Here is a 17316-nt window from a genome sequence, read left to right as displayed (position 1 = left end):
AACAAACTGAGTGATGGTGAAGAATCTCTCCAAGTATTTGTCCTTCATATCTTTCCATGTCTGTATAGTTCAATTTGGAAGGCAAAGCAGCCAACCTTTAGCTCTTCCAATCAGCGAGAACCTAAACAACCTCAACTTGACTTGGTCTTCCGTGACCTCAGATGGCCTGCACATCGAGGTTGTTTCATAGAAGTGAGCAAGGTGCTCCCACGAGTCTCTAATTTCATTCCCGTCAAACGGATTGTCTCTCAAATCTGAAAGCACATAATTCTTTATGTCAAAGTTAGCGGGTTTTGCCAGTACAAACCCTCTAGAAACATTTCCTTTGTCAGTCCTTTTGCAGTAGACCCCCATAATGGGTTGTGGTGGTATGGCTATCATGATGATTTCCTCTTCAGAGTCCGAAGAAATCAATTAATTGTCTTCAAATAAGTTCCTTTGAGTTAGAGTCTCTTCTCTAACCTCTCTCCTGATGGAACATGAATTTCTGGATCAAACGATGTCAATGTCGATCCTGAGTTACGCTACACAAACAAGAAATACCTCAGTAGCACTGTAATTGAACAATTTACGAGAAAAAAAATAAAAACTAAAACTAAATAAACAAACGTTGCACAAGCGTTGCCTTATTAAAATTATCAACAGTCCCCAGCAACAACGCAAAAAACTGGACGACTTCTCAGAAGTGTACCGATAGTCTAACAGTAATAAAGTGATATCGATTCCACAGGGACTACTATTTAACAAAATAATAATTGTGCAAGTATAAAAATTAACAAATGTTTTTTTTTCGAGTTTGGATGCGAAAAATAAAAGTTGTTCTGGAATAGTACGAAAGCAGTTAGGTTTTGTATATAATCCCTTATTTCTCCCTGTTGATGTCTAATGCATTACATGAATGAGAAAGACATTATATTTCCATGGTGAATTAACATAACCACTATACCCAATCACTTTGTGTATATCTCACTAATTCCTACTCGGGGTCTTCTATCCGTATTCAACTAGCATAAGTGAAATTAGGCGATGCAATAGAACGTTAATTCAAATGCCACTACTCGGGGTCTCCTATCCATATTCAACTAGCGTAAGTATACCAATTTCCCTGGTTCTAACACATAGATTATTGGTCAGTATTCCCTATGTGCCCAAGATGATATTAAAAGAGTATCTCGTATAAAAAACATTAAGCAAAATGAGCAATTGAATAGAAATATAACTCCGATTATTCATGCAATGACAAATTAAATATATGTCCCAACAAGTTCAAAATAAGTCCATCAAACAAAACCAAACTTAGATATGTTTAGCTACTCATAACGATACAATCAAATACGAAGCAATGAGATGATGGTTGCATCTGAAAATCCTTAAAGAACTGATCTCGAATGGCTTTCAATGCTCTCAAAATCGCCCTCATGGTGCTCTTTACCATCACTTTCTGTCAAAAATCACAGAACCCTTGAAAAGACGCCAAAACTCCCTTTAATAGCTGTCAAATTAGTCCAGAACGCGTCAGAATAGGCCCAAAATAGAACCTATCGCGCGCATGATAGCTTTCATCGCACGCGTGGTGCTAACAAAACATTTCCATCACACGTGTAATGTTGTGGGATGCTGCACATGATTATTCTAGTAGCTGGACTTTTTTTGCTCATTTTTCTATCAGATTTTCACTAAGTACTTATCTCTTCATACTTGGTCATTTTTCCATCTTCCTTTGGTATATATTCTTCACTTGTGCTCCCTTTTGTCTTATTTTGATCCGTTTCTTCAACCAAAAACATGCAACGATAAAGTGTCATATGGAGTTACAGTTATGCTATGCGAGGAAGTTCGAAGAAGAATCTTAGACTTCTCATTTGGTTATTTGTTGTTAGGGCGGTTTGGCTGATTATAAATGATACTCTCATTAATGGTGGGATGAAAGGGGTCTGGATACTGTTTTGTTGGCTAAGTCGTTATCATGGGACTGGTTCAGAGCTAGATTTAAGGTTCATCTCCTTTGCACCAAGGAATATTGGGGAAAGCCTTTAGAGATTTTGGCCGGCCTACAAAGACGTTGTTAGACAAAGTAATGCGGGACAAGAGCATTAAATGCTTTCTTATCACCATGACATTTTTCTAACTACTCTCAGCACGTCACCCTAGATAAGCAGGATAGGGAATAATTCCCTTATTTAAGGCACTTGAGTATTCTCGTCACTTTATTTTGTGTGGTGGGGTGACGCATTAACAACCCTTGGATTGGTGCCTTGCCTTTGATCTGGGTCGTTGATTTTTGATTACATCTCTTATAAGAAATGATTTCCCCCCAAGTTTCCTTTTCACCCTCCCGCTTCTCTTTGACATTCACCCCCTTATGAGTTTCCACAATAGATTTCCATGCTCCCAATCTAGGTTTGCTTCGTACTTTTTTCTTCCTTTATACTTGTACATTATTACCCTTTGTATTTATGGGGATCAATCTTTTTATCGTTGACTCGATGTAGCTAACCCATTTGATATGCTCGTAATACATAAAGTATATTCAACCTTTCTAATGACGATGACAACTATGGGATTATTCTTGGGTAGATCCAATATATTTGGGAACATCCTCTAACTTAATTAAAGAGGATGGTAAAATGGAGGTTCCTTTTAAAGTTAGGTCCTCTTCAGATTGGAAATTTTCAAGGGTCCCTATATGCAAGAGGATATGTCATGAGTTTGAAGGGTGTTGCATTCCTTTCTACTCCTGTATTTTTGAGAAACTAGGGTCACGACTTCCATTGACTACCTTTGAAAAGGAAATTTTGGATCATCTTTGCATTTCTCTCTCACAGCTTCATCCTTGCGTATGGGGTTTCATGAGGGTCTTTCAATATTGGTATGAGTATCAAGGAAATATGGATTCGACTTCCTTGAATCTCTTCTTCCACCTCTTTGAAGACCTGCTTGATGGATACCTAACAAATCCATTGTATATGTGTAGAGGACATTGCAAGAACTCCCATCGTCTACAAAGAATTCAGTTAAGTTATGACCAATGATGTTTATCATAAGAATAAAAAATAGATCGCAAATTGGAATTTCATTGATCTTCTCCCGAACTATAAACCCTAACTCGAATTGATCCTCACTCCATCAAATGTTAATGTAATCTATGATTAAAAAGCAATCCGACGAAGGAAAAATTCTAGATGACGCGTTATCACAAAATTATTCAATCAGTGATATCTAATGATTAATAGTTTTAGGAGATGTGTTGAGGATATTAGGCACGAATACTAGAATTATCGTCTCTACTTCTTCAGCTGCTGGTATAGATTTGATTTCATGTTGAAATTAACTTGAAGGTGGAAATTTGTGGGAATTAGAATCCGATTCCCATAGGCGGCGTCATTGTTTCGTTCAGGAATCAAAAATGAATGCAGTTGAAGAATTGGTGATCTTGAATGTCAGTGTTGATCTCCCTCCCGGAGATGCGGGGTAGAGTTGCAGGGTTAGCACTTCAATGCTCATGTCAATTAAAGATTCAAGATGAGTGTAGTGAAAAGTGGAGGTCATTGAACATACCTTATATTGCATGTGAACTAATTTTATACTTTAGGTTAAGTAGAATGAATTTGATATGAATTGGTCCTTAGTTATTTGGGCCTTTGACCGACCCAGAACATGATCTTAAGTGGAGAAGAGCCTGTCATTTTTAGCATGAGTAGGTGTTCATATATGATAGTATCTTGTTAATAAGGGATTTCACCCCTTCCTCCCAGCCCGATAAGTGGTGATGATGTCATTCTAAAGATGATTCTTATTATGTGGCCTCTACATACTCTTTCATTATTACCCGAGAGTTTCCTAGAGATCGACATGTTTCGTCAGTGGAGGTTATTCCTAATATTTGGAGTAGATGAACCTTAAGTAAAGTAATTATTTTCTCCAGACAGCTCCTGTAGGACATGATTCCTACTAGAGAGAATTTACTTAACAAGGGGATCTCCAATGTTTTCGAGGTGCCTCTTGCCCTTTCTTTTCTAGGACTCTTGAGTTGTCCTCTCATCTATTTGTGACTTATGAGGTAGTAATATGTGTCTAACATGCAGTGATTTGGTCGATTTAAAAACCTCGAAATGATATAGTGTTCTCGTGTAAATTAATGATAATGTAGAACATGGAGGATCTGAGTACCATTTTGGTTTGAAAATGGTATCTTGGTAGATTTGTGAAATTTTTTTGTTCTTTCTCGGCCTAACTCGAGAATCCTATCTTGCATTTGAGCCAATAATGAGATGAATGTATTCGTCCTCCCTTTGGTATATTTTTGTTGTTACATTGAAGATCGGTTATGTTTTATTGTTGATCCTTGGCTAGGAAACTCTAGCTTGTGTCCTCATTTGTCATACTTAAAGTTTTCTCTTCTCTTTTGTATTGGTGTTTGTTGTTTGCCTTTTTTTAGCTTTATTTTATTCCTACTTTTGTTGGCTACTAAGCACCTCTTGTGCATTTTTTTAGTCGGGACTGATCCATGGATAAGGCGAGTTAGACCTCGTCTTGAACCTAAAAAAAGTATTTTTAAAAGAGTTTTAAATTTTCAAATATTAAAAAAAAATTATATATATATATATATATATATATATATATATATATATAGATATAGATATTAAAGAATTTAATTGAAATGTATTGATAGTATAAAAGAATTCTAAACTATCACTTAATCATATAAATTGGATGTTTGGAGAAATTTGACTATTATTTTAAAAATGTCTATTGAGTATTAATTAATCTCTCTCTATTTTTTACACAATTAATCTCTATATTAAAATGTCTTAAAAGTGTAGAGTGGATTCAATATTTTAAAAGTTGTTGACTAAAAAAAAATAAAGTTACTAGCATGAACTTTATGGTTGTATAGTGGAGTAATAATTATTCTAATATGCATTTAAAGTAATAATTATACTACTTAATGCTAGGCGTAATTGTGTCGTCAGAAACAATCCGTTTTAATAATGGTGTACACATCAATACTTGTGATACAATTATCAAAATAAATAACGCATATAAATGAATTCGTATACTTCTTTTTATTAGGGATAAGAATAATTATTTACAAGCAACATAAATAATCATCTAAACCAAAACAAAAATAGTATATAATATTTGTCTTTTAATTTTTTTTTAAAATTATATGTTTCGTATCATTTAACAATTACTTTATTTGAAACATATATTTATTTTACCAACAAATACCCTTTTAAGTCATATATATATATATATATATATATATATATATATATAATATATATAATATATATATATATATTATATATATATATATATATAATTATATATATATATATATATTTGAAAAATCTGTTTATTCTACTAATAACTAGCTCTTTAACCATACCTCAATAACAATTTATGTGTCTATTTTTGTTAGAAGTTGATTTCTAAGTTCTAATTCAGAGTTAACATTCGACTAGATTGAAGCAGTTAGTCGAAGTTGTCGTAATCAGCTGTATTTAATAAAGTCGAATACATCATAGAGTAGTGTTGAAATGTAACTTATAATTTTGTATTTTTTTTATTTTGTACATTTTGGGCGTGGGTCGGTTTGTATAGATTAGGCATGGGTTGTAGTTGGCTATATAAAAGGTTTTGTATGATGTAAACATAACTTCACTCAATCCTAATTTTCATAATTCAGTTTACAATTTTCTCTCTTTTTTATCTTCTTCTTCTCCGTCTTTCATCTTTCTTGAAAATATTTGTTCCAATAAATTGGTAGTCCTGTTGCGATTCAGAGAGAATCTGTAATGGCAAATGGAATAACAAAATCAACGCAATTTTCAGCGAATCTACCGATTTTCAAAAGGGAGAACTATGAATTATGGTTGCTAGATGAATGTCATCTTCAAATTTTAAGACATCTATGAAATCGTGAATGATGGAGTGTTGGCATTAGAAGTGAATGCGTATGATGCTCAACAAGCTGTACACAAGGAACGAAGAAGAAAGATGGAAAATGTCTATTCTTGATTCACCAATGTGGATTCTAATGTGTTTGAGGAGATTATCGAAGAAGAAACAATTAAATGAGCGCGAGACTAGTTGAAAAGCTTGTATACAGGAGATAAAAAAAACTGAAAAGGGTGAAGTGGCAGAAGTTGAGAAAATAATTCGAGATGACTCAGATGAAGGAAGATGAATCAATCTCGGAATATCTTTCACATATGGTAATGCTAATGAACCAAATGAAATCGTGTGGTGAATCAATCAATGATTTGTAGAAGATTGAGAATGTGTTGTGATCTTTGACGACAAAGTTTGATATTGTAGTGTAAATTGGAGAGTGCAAGAACCTAGCTGAGATGAAGTTAGAAGAACTTCAAGCTTCATTAGGGATTCATGCGATGAGGCTGAAGCAAAGGAACTCAAAAAGGGAGAAGTTGGTTGAACAAGCACTACAAGTAAGATTCATCAAGAAATCTGAGAAAGAGAAGGATAAGAATCTTGCTAATGATGAGAAATCAAGCATGAACTCAAAGAATCACTCTGATTTGACCAAGAAAGGCATGAGCAACAAGTATTATGGGAAGAAAGTTGACATGAAGGAGGTGCAGTGTTACAATTTTCAAGGATTTGGCCATTATGTTGGAGACTGTCAAAGAAAGAAGGAAGCACGAGCGAAAGATAGTGACGAAGTGCAGTATGCACATGCGAAAGACAGTGATTATGATGATGTGCTACTCATGGCCAACTCTCAGTCGAACACTGAGAAAATCAACATGTGGTACCTGGATTCAAGATGCAGTAGCCACATGACTGGGAATAAAACCTGGTTCAGTAAGCTAGATGAATCAGTTGACAAAGTGATAAAGTTTGCAGATGGCAGACACATCACATCACATGGAAAAGGAGATATTTATGTTATCAGGAAGGTGAAGGAGAAGAGCGATCCAAAACGCAGCGGAATTTAAAATTTCTCCTTTAATGGATCAGTGATAGAATCGTTACCTCTTGTGGCGATTGTAACCTTTGATGCAGATCTACGGAGCGATCACGAACGTTGAACGATGACAACGCCTCTACTCAGTCCACACGAACGGATTCCTTCAATCTCAGTGCTAGCTGCTACGAATGAAGGCTTTGAGTGAGAGAGAGAGAGAGAGAAACAAAATTACAACTACACAAATGCTTCTACACAAGGGTTCTATTTATAGAACCACTTGTGTGGGCTGCAAGCTAAAAAGCCCACTCAAGTGTATGTGGCCCATATCTTATAATATGCCAAAATCACTTAAGCACGTGGTACCTTACCATATTTCATATTCTACTTAAGTACACCGTACCTTACGATGTTCTACAATTCACTTAAGGGCACCGTACATTACGGTATTCCTTAGTTACTTTATCTCTCATCAATCCGTCCTTTTGTGTGTGACCCTGTAGGTTTTCGCGGCATTGGCAATTATATTAAATCACGTATTTAACATAATAAACAGTGAGCGGTATCTAGCAACACATCACTGCTACCCAAGACACGAAAATGTCATGTGATTTGACAAATCCTTTTGTGATAATACTTATATGTACAATTACCCTTTTGCTCTTATGTCTATATTGAACACAAGGCATAGACCGTGTCATCCTTGTCCAGTTCAATATTGGACCCATAGACATTTATGTCTATATACGAACAATGTTTGATCAGCAATAAGGCACTCGACTCTACATTTAGGGTCCATAGTGGTTTCAGGTCGAAGGGTGGTATACACCATTATCACCATGAGAATAACTTATGACACTTTGTATAACATTCTATATAGTATTCTCATAGCGGGTCAATCCAGTATAAATATTACTCTTAATATTCATACCTATGTTTAAGACCTGATAACTCCTTATCCATGATCCATGAGATGTGATCATCAGTCTATATACATAATAGTCTTAATGCTTTAATGTTATCCCACTTCACAATAAAGCTCGACTATGGATACTTTAAGAATAGTGTCCTTATGTTTAATGTGATCTCATGATTAAGTCACACTTGATACATTAAACGGACTATCTATTCTAGGGACTTTATTAGACAAACATAATAAAGAAAAAACCTTTTATTATTAATAAATAATTCGATACAAGTACCAAAAGTATTGACCTCTAGGGCTTACACCAACAGAAGGATGGTCGAAAATCTAACATCAATGATGTGTTGTATGTACCATCGATGACAAGTAACTTGATAAGTGTATGTCAATTACTTGCAAAAGGATACAACATGAAGATAAAAAAGAATCATATGAAGGTGTATCACGGTGATGGAAGGTTAATTCTAAAGGTACCTTTGGCAGACAACAAGATCTTCAAAGTAGAGATCAACTCAGTTGATCACAGGTATCTTGCTTCGACTACAGAAGAAGACAAGAACTGGTTGTGGCATCATAGGTTTGGATATCTAAACTTCAGGAGTTTAGGTATGCTCAACTAGAATAAGATGGTGTATGGATACCTCAGGTGAAGGAACCAAGTCAGATGTGTGATGTGTGTAAACCATTTGAAGTGATGTCGAATGAAGGTAACTATTAATTCCTAACATTTATAGATGAATTAACTAAATATATGTGGATTTATATTATTGAAAGGAAGAGTGAGGTATTCACACAATTCAAGAAGTTCAAATTGCATGTCGAAAAGAAAAGTGGATGCAAGTTGAAGAAATTGAGAACTAATGATGGTGGTAAATACACTTCTTGAGAATTTGCATGATTTTGAAATGAGGAAGGTATAGAGCGTGAGATCATTGCACCATATACACCTCAGCATAATAGCATAGTTGAGAGGAAGAATCGAAGTATATTAAACATGACTAAGAGCATGTTGAAAGCTAAAGATATGCCAAAAAGATTTTATGCTGAAGCAACTTCGATATCAGTATAAATTCTAAATAGATGTCCAACCAAGAAGATGGTCGAGAAGACTTATTATGAAGCTTGGACAAGTGGGAAGCCGAATGTTAGTCATCTTAGAGTTTTTGAATCAATATGCTTCAGGCGTGTACCTGAACAATTGAGGAAGAAACTAGATGATCGACATCAAACTATGGTGTTCATAGGTTATCATTCGACTGGTGCTTACAAGATGTATTCACCAAATAATGACAAAATTGTGATCAGTCAAGATGTTCTAGTGGATGAAAGCAAAGGGTGGGATTGGATTCAAGGGTCAGTTCGACAAGAGTTAGATATAGTGACAAATGTTTGAAGAAGATCAACAAACTGAAGTCCCAACTAATCGAAATGAAGAACCACCTAAGCAAAATGTTTGAAGACCGACTAGAACAAGAACTCAATCGATAAGGTTAGTTAGATAAGCAAGATTTCCAGATCAGGAAGTCGACGATGATGGTTGAATAAGAATAAATCAATTTGGATCAAGCCATGAATGATTTGAATTGGTTAGCATCCATGAAAGAAGAACTCATATCAATAGAGAAGAAAAAGACCTTGGAGCTTGTCGAAATGTTAGTCAATAAGCCAATTGATGTGAAGTGGGTTTACAAGCTAAAACGAAGGCCGAATGCAGAAATTTCCAAGTATAAGGCAAGACTAGTGGCGAGAGGTTTTTTTTTGTAAAAACCTGGTATCGATTTCGACGAAGTCTACGCACCTGTTACAAGGCTGGAGACAATCAAAATTATTGTGTCGACAACACCACACAAAGGATGGAAGATACATCAGTTTGATGTAAAATCAACATTTCTTAATAAACCTATGGAAGAAGGAGTCTATGTTAGTCAACCACCAGGATTCAAAATAAAAGGGTATGAGTCAAAGGTGTACAGATTGAGGAAATCTCTCTATGGTTTGAAGCAAGCTCCAAGAGCTTGGAATAAGAGAATATATGGCTTCCTGGTCGAATCAATTTCTTAATAGATCTCTGGAAGAAGAAGTCTATGTCAGTCAACCACCAGGATTCAAAATAAAAGGGCATGATTCAAAGGTGTACAGATTGAGGAAATCTCTCTATGGTTTGAAGCAAGCTTCAAGAGCTTGGAATAAGAGAATATATGGCTTCCTGACCGAATCAAGTTTCATGAAGTGTGTCTCTGAACATGTAGTATATGTCAATGATGTAGACATAGCCAGTCGGATCATCATGTGCCTGTATGTTGATGATTTATTGATTACAGGTGCAGATGAAGTCGAGATAAGAAAAGTCAAGACGAAGCTGGTGCAAGAGTTTTAAATGTCCAACCTAGGGAATTTGTCATATTTCTTAGGGATGTAGTTCAAATACACATGCGAAGGAATGTTTCTACACCAAAACAAGTATGCCTAAGATATCTTGAAGAGATCCAAGATAAGCACCTGCATTGCAACAGCTGCGCCATTAGAAAATGTTGCAAAGTTGAGGAAGGATACAAATGATGAGTTTGTAAGTGCAACATTGTACGAATGAATCATTGGATCCTTGAGGTATCTTTGCAATACCATACCATATATTTATCAAAATGTTGGATTGTTAAGTAGATTCATAGAGAAACCTCAAGAATGTCATCTCACTGCAGTTAAGAGGATATTGAGATACATAAAGGGTACGATTGATCATGGTGTGCTGATGTCGAGGCAGACGAAGACCATCATAGATGTAGAAGTATATGACTACACTTATTCAGATTTGAGTGGAGATCAAGACGAAAAGAAGAGTAGTGCATGATAAATATTCATGACCAAAAGCGCTCCAATCTCATAGAGCTCAAGGAAGCAAAGCATTATGAGTTTGTCATCGTGCGAAGCTGGGTACGTGGTTACATCATATGCAGCATGCCAAACAACATGGATAGAGATGTTACTCGAAGAGCTCAAGTTAATGAAACCTAAGAAAATGAAATTGTTGGTCGAGAACAAGTCAACTATCGACCTAGCGAACCATCTAGTGTGTCATGGTCGAAGTAAGCATTTAGAGAGGAGATATCATTTTCTGAGGGATCAAGTCAACAAAGTAAAAGTTGGACTTGAACATTGCAGGACAGGAGTGCAACTAGCTGACATACTCATCAAACCCCTGAAGAAAGTCAAATTCGACGAGTTAAAAAGAAGCATCATGATGAGAAGTATTGAGAACATGAATTAGGGGATGTGTTAGAAGTTATAATTTGAAGCTCTGATTGAGAGCTAGCATTCGACTAGGTCAAAGTAACTAGTCGAAGTTGTCGTAGTCAGCTGTGTTCGACATAGTCGAATGCAACATAGAGTAGTGTCGAAATGTAACTTGTATTTTTGCATTTTGTACATTTTGAGTTTGGGTCGGTTTGTATAGTTTGGGTATGGGCCTTAGCTGGCTATATAAAGGGTCGTGTACGATGTAAACATAACTTCACTCCGTCGTAATTTTCATAATTCAGTTTACGGTTTTCTCTCTTTTCTCTCTTCTTCTTCTATGTCTTTCATCTTTCTTGAAAACATTTGTTCCAACAATTTTGTCATCCTTAACTCCAAATTGATATTACAATTAAAAATAAAATTTATATTATTCAAAATATGTTTAATTATAATAAATATTTTTAACATAAAGGTGTATATAGCATAAAAAAAGTTAATTAAACTTAGGCATTTATAAAATAATATTCTTTCTAATTTTTAATATAAAAACATTATAGTCAAAAAATTAATAAATTATTATATTATTAAAGTAGTTAAGTTAGGGTTGGAAATGAACCAAACCAACTCGAAAATAGTTCGAGACTCGATTCGATAATTAATTCGTTGGACTTGGTTCATGAACCAAATGAGTCGAACTTGAGCTCAAAACTAAGTTCGTAAAATAAATGAGCTGAACTTGAGCTATGTATAGTTCGACTCGTTAGGTTCATGAGTCGACTCGGTTTATATATATATATATATATATATATATATATAATATATATATATATATATATATATATATATATATATATATATATTTTTTAAATCATATATCTCAATAGTATCATTAAAAAATAATGTATAGATTTTAACCTTTTAACTTATCAAATTAAATATTTTAAAAAATACTTGTGATATTTTTTTATACAAAGTAAAATACTTCTAACTCAAAAAAAAAACATAATGCACCGTGACTTTTAATTTTAAAGTGCCATTTTAAACTACTTCTAAATTTATTTTTTAATATTTTCCCTTTAAAAAGAATAATTTAAAATGTCAAATATAATAAAAAAATTTAAACTTTAAAAAATGACTTTTTAGTCCGTGAAGTAAACAAACTGAACCTAACGAGTTGAACCGAGTTGTTCAAGAACTTAAAACGAGTCGAGTTCGAGCTTAAAAAAAAGTTCGTGTCAAACTCGAGTCGAATTTCGAGCTAAACCAATTCTTATCGAGTCGAGTCGAGCTGACGACAGGTTCAACTCGACTCGACTCATTTTCAACCCTAAATTAAGTTAAAAATAAAATAAGAATATCCGTTCCAAGTTATTAGAACAAAAAAAATTGTTAAAAAAATGTAAACTTTAATATTGTAGAAAACATGTAAAACCCTAAGATTTAGTCCTAAATCTCTTCAAGGAAAAGTAAGAAAGAAAAAAAAACTAAGAGTTGGAGTTTTCCAAGGGACATACACATACCCTATGTACCCAAAGACTCTCCTAAAATACATATGTATATACAAAAGTAGCATGTTAGAGCAAAAAAGGAAAAAGATAAACACAATTAAAGGCGTTAATCTTAGTGGACATAAATAAAAGTGGTGAATTAGGTTATCAGGGTTGGGTTGGGGAACGATTATTTTAAACAAAAAGGGTTAGTGCAAAGCTGTCCATGGTAACACAATACTCGTTTTGTCCAATTACAAAAACTATCTTTAAAGAATTGTTACTTTTCATTTTCAACATAACTTTAGCTCCATTGTTTTCACTTATACTTTTTAATTAACACTTTTTCTATTTTAAAATAAGTATCACTTTAATAAATAAAAAATATTTCAAAATAAAAATTATTCTCATTTCTCAAATTATACTATGAAAGCATTACTATATACATTATTTTAAAAATATCATTCTATTTTGCGTATAATAATTAAAAATACATAAAGGTCAGTAAATCATAATTTCGAACTTATAACTTATAAACTCATATATATATATATATATATATATATAAAATTTAGATTCGTTTGGTAATTTTTTATCTCGAGTTTATAGCTTATTTTATTAGATTATAACTTATTTTTCCTATGCTATTTTAAATAGCGTTTTATCTTTATAGTTTATAATATTTTATCTTTTCTTCTATTTTATCCTTATTATTTAAATAATTTTTTTCTTTACAAATTATTTTAATTTAAAATAAAATAAATATATATTAAATATTTTTTTCTTTATAAATTATTTTAATTTAAAATAAAATAAATATATATTAAATATCTTTTATGCTATTTTATATTATAAATTAGTTGAACTATTAATTTTACCGAACATTTTAATTAACTTATCAATTATCTGTCATTAATTTTTAACTATAAGTTATAAACTATTAATCATGGGTCATCAACCTTAAGTTATAAGTTAGTTTGTCGGTCAACCTTTATATTTTTATCAAATAGAGTCAAAATAAATTTAAAAAAATGTTTTATATTTTAATAAATTTATTATATTTATTAAAATTGTGTACAAAATATTTAAACTAATTGTGCTATTATTATTTTCGCTTCATATTTATTGTAAGAATAATCAACAATAATTAATGTATTTATTACTCTTTTATTTCATTTATCATAGTTTATTATTTTTTTGTTGAACAATTAAATATAAAAAAGATTGTGAAACGAGAAATTATGATTTGTTTATTTAGCTAATAAAAAGGAAGAAAATAAAAGTAGAGAGATAATGGAGGAAAAAGAAGGCACACAAATATTTGTTAATACTAGTTGGGTTCCTTTTGTTTATCTTTATTTTGATATGAGGAATCCATGTCGTCCAAACACTTTGAGACAAAAAAAGTGAGAAGAGAAAAGCAGAATGAGTTAGCTTTAGGAGCCAGAAAAGGAGATTTCAAAACATGCTTAGGAAATTGCGTGGTTACTCCTAACCTAATTCTACTTTCTCTCTCTCTCTCTCTTAGTTTATGTCTATATTTAGTGTTTGAATTTTGGTTCAGGGTGCAATCTCAACCCCACAATATTCTTCCTTCTTTTCCTCTTCTCACCATTATTAGCCACACCTTAATCTTCAAACACTAGTTTTATGCCAATTCAGTAGGGTTTTTCTCTTGTGGGGCTTTCTAACCCTTTTGATTATGACCTACCTCTATATATCTATAGATCTCCCTCTCAAACCACAATATATACCTCATTCTCTTCTCTTCTTTCACTTCACATTTCTCATCTCATCACTCTCTTCCTTTCTTTCTCCCACCAAATCCACCTCCATCTTCTACAACTCCACCAAAAAAATTCTATCACCTATTATAGATTGAGTAGAGATTTATTAGGTTTTAATTTTGAATTTTTATTTTCACTCTGATGCATCTCATCATCATGCATACATGCATGAGTATGTGCCTGGCTCCCTGTATGCCATATACGAAGCTTATTGAAATATCAATAACCTTTGTGGATGGCGTACGGGAAGCCAAGCATATTCCATTTACATACATGGAGATCATCAATAATAACATCAATATATGATCTATACTCATTTTTCTTTTCTTTTTTAAAAATTTTAAATTTTTAAATTTTTTTTATTATTACTAACAAATCTTGATTGTAGCAAGCAAGAGAGTACTCACGGCATTGTCATTTAACAAAGGTAGGTTTTCATCAAAAATCAAGATATTCTTGTTTGATTTGTTGTGATTTGTGGTGATGCATGATATTCGCTTTGCAGAGAGCGTTAACCTAGGGAACATGCATATGATTTTTTTTTTATCTTTTTATTTAAATTAATTATTTATTTGATTTGGTCTAATAGTAATGATTTCGATTTCACTACAGTTGTAAGGATGGCACAAGAAAAGCACAAGAAGAGGAAGTTACGGAAAAAGAACTGTTGGTGACAGTTAATCAATTACTACTGCTAACATGGAAGTTATGAATGTTATTATTATTACTTGTTTCACTGTCTATCTCATGGACATTTCATATGACCCTGTCATTTTAACAATGCCCTAAAAACCAATATACTGTTTCTTTTCTGCAGTTACTGTTGTTAATTTTTTATCTAATTTTTATGGACATTGATATGTTGTCTGAAAAATGGTTTTTGATTTAGGGGTTATTTTTCAGACACTAATCTAGGTCATTTTTTGTATAGACAAATCTTTATAATTTACTATACTAATTAAGTTAGTTTTTAGGATCTGAGTTTTGGGCTAAGCTAACTATGTAAAGACACAACTTTTCCACTTTTTCAAAGGTCGTTTGTGTATATGTTCACAATTAGTCCTACAATAGGGTAATCAAATTTTTTATTGACAAAATGAACTGTAATTTTATGGGTTACTCTTATTTAAGTAGTTTAGATGTTAAACTCACACAATAGTGATTTTGATTTGTATTTTTAGGGTTCGGTTACTGGTTACTTGTTTCTCATTAAAATTTAATATATGTGACAAATAAATCACATTCTGAAACTTTTAAGAAAGGTCTTCAAGTTAACCAATTTGATAGAAACTAACATTTTTTATAATAATAGAATATTTTGACATAATTTATTCCATCTATCCAATCTCATTAAGCATTTGCTTGGTTGGCCGCAGGGATTTAAATTGCGGATGCAATATTGCTGATGCGGTATTCTCCACAAAAGAATTCAAATTACTTGTGATCTAATGAAAAATCATTACATAAATTATTTTTCAATGAAATTCATGTCGCAATGCAATTGCATCACCCGCAAACACAAGTGCATGTGTGACCACCCGTAATTTAAAACCATGATTGGGCCCGTAGAATAAAAATTCTTGGGCTCTGGCTAGGGTTTACTACTAGGGTTTACACTAAGGCTTAGTTGTTTGTTGTATAACACGATTTGGCTAAAATGATATGGTATCATAAAATATTGACAAACATTCTTTAATAGCAAATATACTAATTTCTCGCAAGTGGTTAGAAAATGTTAACTAGTGTTTTAAGAAATGTCGTTATGAATAGTAACTAGTAGCATTTGAATTGTGTTGATGGAAGGAAGATAGGTAAAGTAGTATAGGTGAGTTACTGAAAGCAGGGTGGGTATATCTGTGATAGAAACACAAACACAAACACACACGCATGTGTGGGAAGGGACAGGGTTTGAAATGAAGAAAAGAAAAGAAAAGATCATGGGAAAAGCAAAAGCATGATTGTATGTAGCAGAATAGGAAGAAGAAGAAGAAGATGATGATGATGATGGCCCAGTGAAGGGGAATCTCATTGATATGCAAAAAGGAATTGGACCACTTTTTTTTTTCTCTCTCTATTTTCAATTGGTTTTCAGGGAATATCGTATACGGTCAAACCAGCTCAAAAAGCTTCCACAAGGACATTATGCTCTTCACTCTTTTCCTTTTCTGGGACCACCCCTTCCCATTCAAATCATCTTAGGGTTTACACTATAATATTTCGTAAGATCCTTCTCATAAAACTTTATTACCGATAAAAACGGAGTCTCACAGACATAGTTTAGGATGCAGATCTAAAATATAAAGAGTATATAAATAATATATATATTGATTATTCAGCGTCTAAAAAAAATAGAGTATATAATAAAATAAGAATGAGGGAAAAGTTAGGTATGTAGCAAAACAATTATGTGAAAGCAACAATGTGTTGTTAAGGCAACTCTGATCTGTGAATGCTTTCGGCTGATGCAGAGTTATAACCTGCAGTTACAATACCTAAGTAAAAGAAAAGATGGGTGAGAGAGAGAAAGAGAGAGAAAGAGAGAGAGAATAAAATAAGTTAATGTAATATTCAATCATATGATGATATGTAATGGTTTTTTGATGCCTCTGCTTGCCAGATTAATTGTACTCTTCAATTCTGTCAAAGTAGATTCTATACTATTCCTGTCCAACTTTATGAATGCCTTTTTATTTTATTTTTATACTATAATAAAGATGAATATGTATTTCACTTTCCATTATTCTTCGCAGTTTCTTTTTTTTCTTTATTGATGCACTATATTAATTCATTTTAGTTTCATATTTTCTATACTACTTTTGAGTCATTAGGTTAAAAATTTGCAGAAGCATTTTGCAGATAGATTCATATTTTCATGTGTACATTGAAGAAAAATGATTCTGCAAATTTTTGGACTAGCTAGAAATATTATTTTCATTCATGCTAAAAATA

At 32.9% G+C, this 17316-nt stretch overlaps 1 long non-coding RNA gene across 1 annotated transcript; it reads left to right on the top strand.

Moving 5' to 3' along the window:
* The first annotated feature begins 13989 nt into the window (after positions 1 to 13989).
* Positions 13990 to 15547, top strand: LOC127097013 (uncharacterized). The gene is made up of 2 exons (XR_007792898.1): positions 13990 to 14794; positions 14980 to 15547. It is a non-coding gene; the product is annotated as an uncharacterized LOC127097013 (long non-coding RNA).
* The last annotated feature ends 1769 nt before the right edge of the window (positions 15548 to 17316 follow it).

This window comes from Lathyrus oleraceus, chromosome 6 (assembly GCF_024323335.1).
Source record: "Lathyrus oleraceus cultivar Zhongwan6 chromosome 6, CAAS_Psat_ZW6_1.0, whole genome shotgun sequence".
Lineage (NCBI taxonomy): Eukaryota > Viridiplantae > Streptophyta > Magnoliopsida > Fabales > Fabaceae > Lathyrus > Lathyrus oleraceus.
The sequence above is the reverse complement of the archived record's forward strand: the minus strand, read 5'-3'. Positions and strand labels throughout refer to the sequence as shown.